Consider the following 12,195-nt stretch of genomic DNA (forward strand, 5'->3'; position numbering starts at 1 on the left):
GATTTGCAGGACACCAGTACGTGCAATTATGGCGGTTAATGGTACCGTTTAATTTGAAGGTTGCTTCATCGCTCCACACAATTTTGTGTGCAAACTCGACATCGTCTGCACATTTTGCCAGGTACCATTCACAAAATTCGACTCTCCGGTCAGGATCGTCTTCGTTGAGAGCTTGACACAGCCTTGGAATGTTGCATTTCCAATGCAGACGCTTCATGATGCGGTTTACGCTATCTTTTGAGATGTGGGTTTCCCGAGCAGTTTGGCGAAGTGATTTCTGTGGTGATCGAAGGAGTGTTTCCTGCACCTGCAGTTCTTTTCCAGGGGACGTAGATGTCCGTGGTCGTCCTGAAAGTTTATTGTTGATATTCTGAACGGTTCCATCTGCTTCAAATTTGTCTCTGATGCGGGCAATGGTCCGACGCGTGGGTGGCGGTTTTGCAAATTGATTTGTGAACCGGCGTTGCACTTCAGTGGCGTTTTCGGTCTTCCAATAGCATTTCAGGACAAACTTTCTTTCTTCGAAACTAAGTTGATTTCCTGCCATAGCTTCAGTAATTCAGGATATCTGCAACACAAAAAAAGACTGAGTACATTTATAATAGTCATCAATTTGAACATTTGTCTCATGTATTCGATGCTATTTCATTTCGCTCTATGTTCATAAATAAAGGTTTTCTCGTCATTCAAAGAGTGAGTACATTTTTTTGAGACACCCTGTATATATATATATATATATATATATATATATATATATATATATATATATATATATATATATATATATATATATATATATATATATATATATATATATTTTTTCCTTTATCCTTCCTTCTTTCCTTCCTATTTTTTACTCTTGGTTTTCGGTTACCACGTTATTTTTACCTCCCTTTTTTTCTGGCTCTCTTTCTCTCTTCTTCCTTTCAATTTTGAAGCTTAATTAATTTTCATTATCTATCCTCCTTCTTTCCTTCTCTCGATTTTCGTTTGTTCTGTTCTTTTATCTCTTGTGTTTGTTCCTTCTCCCTTCTTTATCTTGATTTATCTTCTTCCTCTATCCTTCTTTCTCCTTCCTTTGTGTAGATTTTCGTTTATTTATTATTTAATCTTCCTTCACCATCTTTCTTCCTTCTTTTCTCTACGTTTTCCATTTGTTCCATTACATTATCTTCCTTTGTCTCTCCTCCCTTCCCTCTTCCCTCTCTAGATTTTCTTTCCTCTTTCACCTTTCTCTTTCCTCCATCTTGGACTGTTACCTCCTCTTCTCTGCCTTTCCCTCAAATCTCTCTCTCTTCCCAGTTCTACATTTCAATCTGTTCATTTCCTGTTAGCACCTGGGACCCTCTTCTCTTCTCTCTCTCTCTCTCTCTCTCTCTCTCTCTCTCTCTCTCTCTCTCTCTCTCTCTCTCTCTCTCTCTCTCTCTCTTCCTATTTTGTATCTATTACGTTTCTTCCTCCTCCTCCATCCACCGTCTCACTTCCATCGTCGCTCATTTTCTTTTCTTTATTTTTCTTTTCTTTTTCTTCTTTTTTTTCACGTTTTTCTTTCCTCCATTGACTGTGTCTATTTCTAGCCCTTCATTCTTGTCTTCTATCCTTCTTTTTGTTTTTCTTCTTTTCCCTCTTTCATATTTGTCTTTTCTATAATTTCCATATTCCAATTTTACCTTCCTTTCTTTCCTTTTTATTCATCTTTTATATCTGCTTTTATTTTTTTATCGTATTCTTCCTTCTCACTTTTCCTTTCACTTACTGCTCTTCTTTGTCCCTTCCACCTCTTACAACTTTCTGTCCTTCCTCCTCCTCCTCCTCCTCCTCCTCCTCCTCCTCCTCCTCCTCCTCCTCCCACTTTCTAGAACCCTCCACTTCTCCACTCCCGCCTCCCTTTCAACTCTTTCTCCTCCATTTGTCCCTCCCTTTCTCTTCACTTCCGCGAGTTTTGTCGGGTAGTGGACGTGTTGGTGTTGTTATTGTCGTTTTTGATATGTTAAGTGATCCCTGAGTGACTCTTTTTTCCTTGTGGTGCGTGGAGGAACACAACACTTCTCATTTTTTCTCTTTTATTTTTTTTTTCCTCCGTTACCAGGGAGTTGCTGGGTTACATTTCCTGACAATATTTTTTGCTCTCATGCTTACTTACTTGTCTTGTCTCTTGTCTGCCGTTTGGTGTTCAGTGTTTTCTCTCATCCAGCGTCTCCTTTAATTTAGTCTGTACAAAGCAAAACACTACTTTTTACAAGTTTTATATGCTTTTTTTTTTTTTTTTTTTTGACCTCTTCATGTCTCTGATCAAAAAATACAGGGAGCAAAATGAAAACAACAAAATATCCTTCATTCTCGCTTTCATGAAGTTTGAGAAGAAAAGGAACGTAAGTTTTTTTTTCTTGTTTTACGTAGGAGGGACACTGGCCAAGGGCAACAAAAAAAAATAAATAAAAAAATGAAAGCCAACTGAGATGCCATTCCCAGAAAAGTGTCCAAAGCAGTAGTCAAAAACTGAAGGATAAGTGTCTTGAAACCTCCCTCTTGAAGGAATTCGAGTCAGAGGAAGGTGGAAATACAGAAGCAGGCAGGGAGTTCCAGACTTTACCAGAGAAAGGGATGAATGACTGAGAGTACTGGTTAACCCCTGCATTAGAGAGGCGGACAGAATAGGTTGGTCAGTTTAGTTAACTCTTTAGGTGTCTTGATGTTCCTCTGTTATATATAAGACGCAGAAAGATGAAAAAGCATAATTAGGAATATATTTGTTCACCTGAAAAGTATCTTGTGATTGGTTCATATTGTTCACCTGAGTGGTTTAGAAATTCTGCCTGTCTCCAGTTTATTAGTTACGATGTTCCTCGTGGTTCAACTTGTTCACCTGGGAAATTGAAATGCCATCTTTGTTCACCTGAGAAAATAGCTGGTAGCTTTTTCACATTGCTCACCTTACCAATATGGAACTTTTGTTTTTCTCCAGTTCATTAATCGTTTTGTTTCTCGTGTTTATCTGAAAAAAAAAATTGATTACTTAATTATCTAGAAAGTTGAAATATCACCTTTGTTCACGAGAAAAGCGCTCTATTTAAATTGGTCACCTAAGTAATATAGGAGTTGTCTTTCTTCAGTTCACAAGTCACCTTGTCTCTCGTGTCTGAGAACTGAATGAACAACCTGGAAAGTTGAAATGCCACCTTTCTTAACCAGAGGAAAATGCCCCGACCACATTGCACACCTGAGTGGCATGGAACTGCTGCCTTTCTCAACATTATTAGTTCTGCTGATTCGCAAGTTTACCTGCAAAGCTGAAATGGCGTCTTTGCTCACCTGATAACTCACAGGAGCTCTTACTTCCCTCCCTTTAGCAGTCCAGGTGGTTCTCGTCTTCACCTGAGCGGGAAGCGTGTTAATTAAGCATGAGTGAAGCGTTCATCCCCCGCGGCGCTAATAATATACGAGTGCTCCCTCCCCTTGCCTCTGTGCTGAGTCCTTGGGGGAGCGTAATGGCTGGCGCGGCGCCCCTCATGACGCTCCGCCGCCCCCTCAGATCCCTGACGGAAAATGTGATAATCTGGGGAAAAAAAAAGTCTTGGTTGTAAGAGATTGTGAGAACTTTTTTTTTTTCCTGTAATTGTTGAATGGATGTTTCCGCAGCGGCCTATTTGTGTATATTGTATGGTTTGATTAATTTATTTGTTTTTAATGCCATAAAAAAGACTGTTATTAATCACAGCAATGCAGGAGGCATTTATTTTTTTCTTCATTCGTTAATCGCCGTATCTGTTATTTCCGTAGTGGATTTCCTTTTTCTTTTTTTCTTTTTCTTTTTTTTTTTTTTTGTAATGCATGGGAAAGAATCTTAGCTGGAACAGTAGTGCAGCAAACATTTATTTATTTATTTTTTTCCTGTCCTATCTGTTATTTCCGCAATGGGTTTCTGTTTTATTTCTTATTTTATTTATTTGTTTTTCAATGCAGGGTAAATTTCATAGTTGTAAAAATAGTGTAGGAAACATTTTTTTTTCCATTTTTTAATCGCCATACGTCATTCCCGCAGCGAGTTTTCTTATTTTTTTTCTTTGGTAATCCAGCAAAATGAATCTTAGTAATCTCAGTAATGTAAAAAACCATGAATTTTTCCTCTCTTTAATCGCTCTACCTTTTATTATTTTCCACAGTGACTTTCTCTTGTATAAATTCAAAGTTGATTCCTCTGTTTAAGTGCTCTTACACACGAGGACACTAGTGTCCGCCACCGGTGTCGGACACTAGTTGCCTCCCATATTATCAAATGGAGCCTTTCACACGAGGCAACAGCTGTGTCCCAAGCAGACAACTTCCGGGCAACAGATATTTCGGTGTCTCGCTCCCGCAACACGTGGCGGACACTGACGGTTGCCGCCACTCACTGCAAAGCATTGTTTTAAATGGAAGCTTTCACACGTAGCCACCAGTGTCCGCCACCGCTGCCCACTGGCCAGCTTCTCATGCTCAGTTTGACACCCACCATCATCCCATGATGGAAGGAGACGGCCTATCAAGGACAATTTCCAAGATGGTGGAGGAGAAGCTGAACACGGAGGACCTCATTTGTGAAATAGAAAAACTACCAGCACTATGGGACCCATCTTGTGAGGGATATGCAAATAAGATAGAAAAGCAGAGCTGCTGGAATGCAATAATGGTGATACTCATTCCTGATTTTGAAGACAAACCCCTCTCAGAAAAGAAAGAAATACGTAAGTCCTTTATGTTTATTTTTATTTTCTGTTTCATTACATGTTCACAAGGTAAGTGAAGAATCTACTGTGCTTACGTATACAAGTTTATTCATTATTACACACAAAAGTTACCCCATTCTTCCGACTGAGGTGTGTGAGTGGCTCACTAGTTGCCAGGCGGTGTCTTGAGCAAGGACACTAGTATCCGACACCGGTGGCGTACACTAGTGTCCTCGTGTGTAAGAGCACTAAGTCTTCAATCTCTCTCTCTCTCTCTCTCTCTCTCTCTCTCTCTCTGCAGGCCTTAGTATAAGCGAGATACCTGGACCGCGGTAGCTCAGTCGGTAGCGTGTCTGACTACAATGTAGGAAGTATCGGTTTCGAATCCTGGTGACAGCTGGAACTTTTTTGAGACGATTGCTCGCTCCTAGGTTAGAAAGCCTTAAAGAGGTGCCGGTCAACTGTGATTGGTAACGTAAAGACGGTGGAAAAAGGAACTGTCCATCCTACTCTATATGCCGAGGCCCAGGAAGGGTGACGCAACGAGTACCAGTCCTGGGCCAACACTCGGAATACGCAACACCTTCACTTTTTTTTTTTTTTTATGGGAAACTATTTTTTTTTTGTTTGTTTCTCAACATCAATAGTTCCCACAGTAGCTTTGTGCTAAATATTTTGCCAATTTTGCAGGATTTTTATTTTCTCTCCATCACGCGCTGGTAAAGTAACCTTAAAAACACAAATCTTTCTTTTTTTCTTTTTCTTTCATATTTCTTTTTCTTTATTTGTTTCTTTTTTTTATTTTTTCGTATTCGTTTTGTTCTTTTCCTTTCTGTACCTTTCTTGTTTTTTCCTTGCTCTATCTTTCATTATTTTCTTTTTTCCTTTATTTTCCTTCCTTTCAGCATTGTCCTCCTGCACTATTACATGTTTTTCCTGTAAGCTTGATTGTTTGGTATTTAATTTCTTCCCCTGTCGCCTGCAAGGTATTAGTGCGTCATCATGAGTCCTGGCAGCAGTGAGCCCCGCCTTCCATCACAGCTAATATCTCCCAAGTTACACCGTCAACATCAAAACTTTCTTATTTTCCCGTCTGGTATTAAAAACCTACAATGGAGAGACTCACAGTAAAGTGTGTGTGTTTTTTTTTTTCTGCAGTTTTCTTCATTTTTTCTTAATTCTTGTTTTCTTTATTTTTGAGTTTTGTCTTTTTAATGTCTATGGAAGTGCCTGCTCCCTTGCCTGTCTGTCTGTCTGTCTGTCTGTCTGCCTGTCTGTCTGTCTGTCTGTCTGTCTGTCTGTTTGCCTGTGTGTTTTTTTGTTTTTTTTGTCAGTCCTGCTTGTGTGTAAGTTTGTCTGTCTGTAGAAATGTATGTACGTATGTTTTTTTCACTTTACTTTTTTTTATTTCATAATTTTTTTCGTTTTCTCTTCCTTTCCCTCTCCTGTTTTCTTTTTGTCGTGGGTTCTTTTTCATTTTCCTTCTTTCTTTCTTTCTTTTATTTTTTTCCTTCTTTCGTTGTTTTTTACTTATTTCTTCACCTCCCTCCCTCCCTCCTAAGGCTGTACACACACACACACACACACACACACACACACACACACACACACACACAAATAATAGTAATAATAATAATAAATAAATATATAGATAAATAAAAAAAAAAGGACAACAGACTCACCTCCCCCCGCCATCGAATCCCAACCTTTCATAATGACACCCAGAGCAAGATAAGCACAAGGCAATTGGAATGATGGAGGCGAACGTACGTCTGGATATTAGAACGTAAAGCTTTAGATTAACTTTGACTCATCCTCTCTCTCTCTCTCTCTCTCTCTCTCTCTCTCTCTCTCTCTCTCTCCTCTCTCTTTTTTTTTTTTTTTTTTTTTTTTTTTTTTAAACAAATATTTACAGAAAGGCTTAAAATTCCACGTTGAGTATGGGATTATTTAAGAAGCCTATGATAGTATTATTAACAGGAATAACACTATACATATTTAACATAAAGATGATAATGCTAATACAATAATACAATAAAATAATAAAAATTTAAAGCACCAGTGGGGACAGGTGCGTGCTACGCCAGCTGTGGGCTGCCAGCTTCACCTGGTGCGTGGACATGTCCTGCACTTGGGGCGTGGCCGCCGTGAACATGTTCCACAGCCGCGAAGTCCTGGCTGTGTAGGTACGCTGGTGTTGGCTACGAGAGCCGTAGAGCGAGATCGAGGCACCTTCACTAGCTCGTCGCTACTGGCCGCAGCTCTGGTGCACCTCTGCACTGTGTGTGGCAGCAACCTCAGGGAGTCAAGGTGAGGGACCCTCTGCACCTGAGTTTTGTGGCACACCACTAGCGCCGACACGTCCCGGCGATGCTCCAGTGACGTTACTGGTGGTTGGTGCTGTTGGTCCTCATGGGTGGCCACCAGACGCAGAGCTCGCCGCTGCACAGCATCCAGTCTCTGCATGTGGGTGGGGGCACTCGACATCCAGGACAGGGCACCGTACTCCATACATGGGCGTATCTGTGCCCTGTATAGCGTGAGGATGCCCCGTGGGTCGAGGGTGTTCGCCATCCTGCGCAGGGCAGAGACTCGGAGAGAGGTCTGGCGGGCGACGACACCGATGTGGTGATCGAAGCGTAGGCCGCGGTCCACAGACACGCCCAGGATCTTGATATAATCCTGAAGTGGCAGGCTCTTGCCTCCAAAACGCAGCTGTCCTGAGACTGCGTGTGAGCCACCTGGGGACCGCGAGATGACCATCGCCTGCGTCTTCTCAGGAGCGAAGTTTACCTGCCACATCTTTCCCCACTGCTCCACCAGTCTGAGCTGCCTGTTCAGCTCAGTGACGGCACGCTGACTGTCGAGGCGGCAGTAGGAGCGGGAGAGTGTGCAGTCGTCGGCGTATGCTGCCACAGATGACAGCTGCCGGAGGAGGTCGTCGATGTATATGTTCCATAGGACTGGGCCCAAGACAGAGCCTTGTGGAACTGAGGCCCGGACAGGTGAAGGCCTTGATGACTGCCCGTTGACTACTACCTGAAGGGTCCTACCCTGGAGGTAATCTTCGAGCAGCATTAGCAGGTCACCTTGGACACCCTTGGCGCGAAGCTTTTCAATGAGCCCCGCGTGCCAGACCCTGTCAAAAGCCCCAGCAATGTCCAGGGCCACCACAAGGGTGTCCAGGCCTTCTTCCAGGGCGTCTTGCCAGTCCTTGGAGATGATGAGGAGGAGGTCTGCGGTGGATCTGCCAGGCCTGAAGCCAAACTGTCTGTCTGAGAGGAGGTGGTTCTCGCTCAGGTGTTGGTAGATGGCAGCAGCCACTATTTTCTCCAGCAACTTGCCCATCACTGAGAGCAGGGAGATGGGTCTGTAGTTGTTGGGCTCAGACCTTGAGTTTTTTTTATGGACCGGTACCACACGCGCTTCCTTCCATACTGAGGGCCACTTCTTCTCCCTCAGGCAAGATGTGAAGACGGTGGTGACAGGAGCTGACAGCTCTCTAGCGCAGTGCTTGAGGAGCCGTGGGCTGACGTCATCCGGGCCTGTGGCTTTACCCACATCCACCGCACCAAGTAGCCGCTCAACCTGCTCTGCCGTCACCAAGACAGTGGTGACAGTGCAGTCAGTTTCCGGGGCCAGCTGTGGTACAGGTCGTGCCGAGTCGTCAACCTTCATCTTGTTGGCGAAAAGCTCGGCGAGTAGTGTGGCCTTGTCTGCACTGCTCGTGGCGGTGGATCCGTCAGGTCTGGTGAGTGGAGGAAGAGTCTCGCGGTGACATGCTCCTTGCTGCTCCTTCACCAGATTCCACCAGGTCTTGTTGCCAACACCTGGGCCACAAAGCTTTCGCCTTCTGTCCTCCCTTAGCTGATTCCTCGCCCATCTGCAGATAGACGTCATCCTCTTACACGCCTCCCGGTGCAGCGTCTTGTTCCTGCGTGACGGGTGTCGCTTGTACCTCACCCAGGCAGCATGCTTGGCCTCGGCAGATGCTCTGCAGCGAAAACCAAACCAGGCGGGATCACCAGGCCTGGAGAGATATACTCGGCAGGGCACATGCTGCTGTTGGAGGGCAAGGAGCCTGGTGGTGAGGGTGCGTGCCTTGGTCTCAGCATCTCTCAGCATCTCTCTCTCTCTCTCTCTCTCTCTCTCTCTCTCTCTCTCTCTCTCTCAGTGATGTGCGTTAAGTGTCAGATGAAGAATGTATTAATTGTTGGTCCAGTGTAAGGCGTGTTAGAGTGTATTCTCACTCTTACTCTCGTGTTGTGTGTGTTTTTGATTGATGGAATAAGGACTGGGTTTATTTGAATTGATGTGTGTGTGTGTGTGTGTGTGTGTGTGTGTGTGTGTGTGTGTGTGTGTGTTTAGAGGTAATAGGAAGTAATTTTCATCATCATTGCTGTCGTGTTCATTATCATTCTTTTTTAAATGTTTGTTGACAGTTTTTGGCATAATCCAAATTCATCATCTTCAATCCCCATCAGTATTGGCAACTACTTGGTGCTGTTCCATCCTCACTTCTCGGTCTTTGCAAACCCTTGACATAAAGCAACTGTTTCATTCATATATTGATTTTTCTTCGATCAATGTTCATGAAATTCCCTGCCGTTTTTTCACCACGTTTCTCGAATACTTTCACACAGGGAGAAAGTGAAGTTTGTCACACTGTTTGACTCATTCCTGAGGTGCAGGATTAATAGATAAATCAGAAAAAGTTATTAACATTGTTCATGATATAGAAAATCAATGTCTTTCATCCCCTTCAAAGTCACGTGGAAATGAAAGCATCTGTTATTCGAAATATGAAAGGAACCTCAAATGTAAATCAACTTTGACTTAGAATATATAAAAAAAAAGAAAAAAAAAGAATGATATAGAAAAAATATCTTCTTTTCTTGCAACCCACGAATGAAAATGAATGAATGAAAATACCCATTATTACATGAAAATACCCATTATTACTCTTATGGAAATGGTATAGGATATGAGTTTTCCCTTTTTCCTTCTATTTTTCTTTTCCCTCTCTCACAGCATTTCCAAGGTGCCAGAATAAAAATACCTTACTTGGCTTAGCACGAAAATAGCCTCTAAAAAGTTATAGGTATTAAAGAAGAAAATTTGTCTAACAGTGAAAGGGTTAAGATGCATTTTTCTTTTTTTTTTTATGTCTGCAATCTGTCATGTTTCTGTATCTTATTTTATTTACTTTATCTATTTTTTTCTTCTTTTCTCTTGCTCTGTCTTGAGGTGCGATTTTGCCTGTGTCCTGATCTTCTCTTGTACATTTTGTCATTGGATGCGCGGCGGAGACTTTCACAATTCGAATGACGTCAATTAATTGATTTTTTTTTTATATTGTGCAATGAATGTTGTTATATTTTGCTTTGTGTTGATATTTGTTTTTTTTTTGTATTTCTTGTTATCTTTATTTTTCCTTTATTTGTCCTCGTTTGTTGTGTCTGTAATGAGACTGAAACGCTTGGTGGCAACTCCAAGCTTTATTCAACAAAATACCAGGCTCTCATATCTGTAACAGATACAGACAAAAATAACTACCGACAATTACACAACACATTAACACATTCTGTCTCTTTCCATTCTCCTCCTCCCGTTTTCTTTTAAAGTACGACATAGAAGGAAGCCTTTATTTATTATTTTATTTTTATTTGCCTCTTTATTTTCTTTCATTGTTTTATTTGTTTTTTATTGTATTTATTTATTTATTTATTTATGCTTTTGAACGATTTTTTTTTATGTTTTTTTGTTACCCAAAGCTTGACATTTTTACCATCCTTCATTACACACACACACACACACACACACACACACACACACACACACTCACACACAAAACTCTGCAAAATAAAGATAAACTCGTAACGGATACACTGAACACAACACCTCTCTCTCTCTCTCTCTCTCTCTCTCTCTCTCTCTCTCTCTCTCTCTCTCTCTCTCTCTCTCTCTCTCTCTCTCTCTCTCTCTCTCTCTCTCTCTCTCTCTCTCTCTCTCTCTCTCTCTCTCTCTCTCTCTCTTTCTCTCTCTCTCTCTCTCTCTTTCTCTCTCATTGTTTATCAGTCGTCTTAACCGAACAAGCAAACCAGCTCATGACTCACTGTGTGTGTGTGTGTGTGTGTGTGTGTGTGTGTGTGTGTGTGTGTGTGTGTGTTTCAAGTGATTCGTTTTGTTGGCCAAAGGGAGAGTCGAGGAGAGGAACAAACGGGTCGCCTCCAGTTTTTGTCATCGGAGTAAATATTTGGGGGAGGAGGAAGAGGAGGAGGAGGAGGAGGAGGAAGATAAAGAACTGTTTTTGAAGGAGGTGGAATATATCTAAGGCTGGAAACTGTAGGAGAGGGAGGAAGATGAAGAACTGCTTTTGAAGGAGGTGGAATATATCTAAGGCTGGAAACTGTAGGAGGGGGAGGAAGAGGAGGAGGAGGAAAAAGTTGTGTTTTTTAAAGGAGAGTGTGAAAGAGAAGACCCAGATATGGAGAGCATAAGGAAGGGAAGTTAAAAATGATGATCAAGAGTGACGAAGAACAGGAACAAGAAAAGAAGAAGTGTTTGGTGAGAAGAGTAAAAAAAAAAACAATCTTAAGTGGAAAATGTAAGAGAGGTGAAGAAGATAAGTAAAAGAAAAAAAGAGGAGGAAAAGAAGGAGTAGGGAAAAAATTTCAAATACGAAGAGAAATAGAGATTGAGAGGAAAGGAGGAAGAGGGATGTTGATGGAGGAGGAGAAGGGGAGGGGAGGGATTCCAAGGGTAGAGACTAGAAGGAAAGGTGGAATTTAAGGAGATGTGGGAGAGAATTCTATTGGAGGAAAGGGAGGTGATGACCAAAGGAGGAGGAGGAGGAGGAGGATGAGGAGGAGGAGGAGGGAAAGAAAATCGACATGAAGGAAAAAAAAAGGAAGAATGAGGATGATCTGAGTAGGAGGACGAAAGAGAGAAATAAAAGAGAAGGAGGAGGAGGAGGGGAAGGAGGAAGAAGAAGAAGAGAAGGAGAAGCATAAAAAAAGAAGCTCATGGATAACAAAAGAAAAGAAGATGTGAAGAGGGAATGAAAGAAAAAAAGACAATAGAGAAGAGAAGAAGAAATATGATGGAGAGAAACATAAAAAAACAGTACATGTAAACAGGAAAAGAAAATTGAGAATTATTATGAGTGAAAATGATGTGAAGAGGAGAGAAAAATGTAGGGAAGAGAAGGAAGAAAAGACGGAGGAGGAGAAGGAGGAGGAGGAGGAGGAGGAAGAAGATAAAGGAGAAACGAAGAAACACACGTAGATAGAAAAAAAAAAGATAAGAAAGACAGAATATTTAAAGACGAGATGAAGAAGAGATGGTAGAGAAGAAGAGGAGGAGGAGGAGGAAGGGGAGGCGAAAAGAGAGTGGGGTGGAGGGGAAGGAGGCAGGTGAGGAAACGGAAAGTGCTAATATTGCTTTTTTCCTTCCCCTGCTCTTGTAGACTTCAGGTGGGGAGGAGGAG

Source organism: Scylla paramamosain, chromosome 48, assembly GCF_035594125.1.
Source record: "Scylla paramamosain isolate STU-SP2022 chromosome 48, ASM3559412v1, whole genome shotgun sequence".
In the NCBI taxonomy this organism is placed as follows: Eukaryota; Metazoa; Arthropoda; class Malacostraca; order Decapoda; family Portunidae; genus Scylla; species Scylla paramamosain.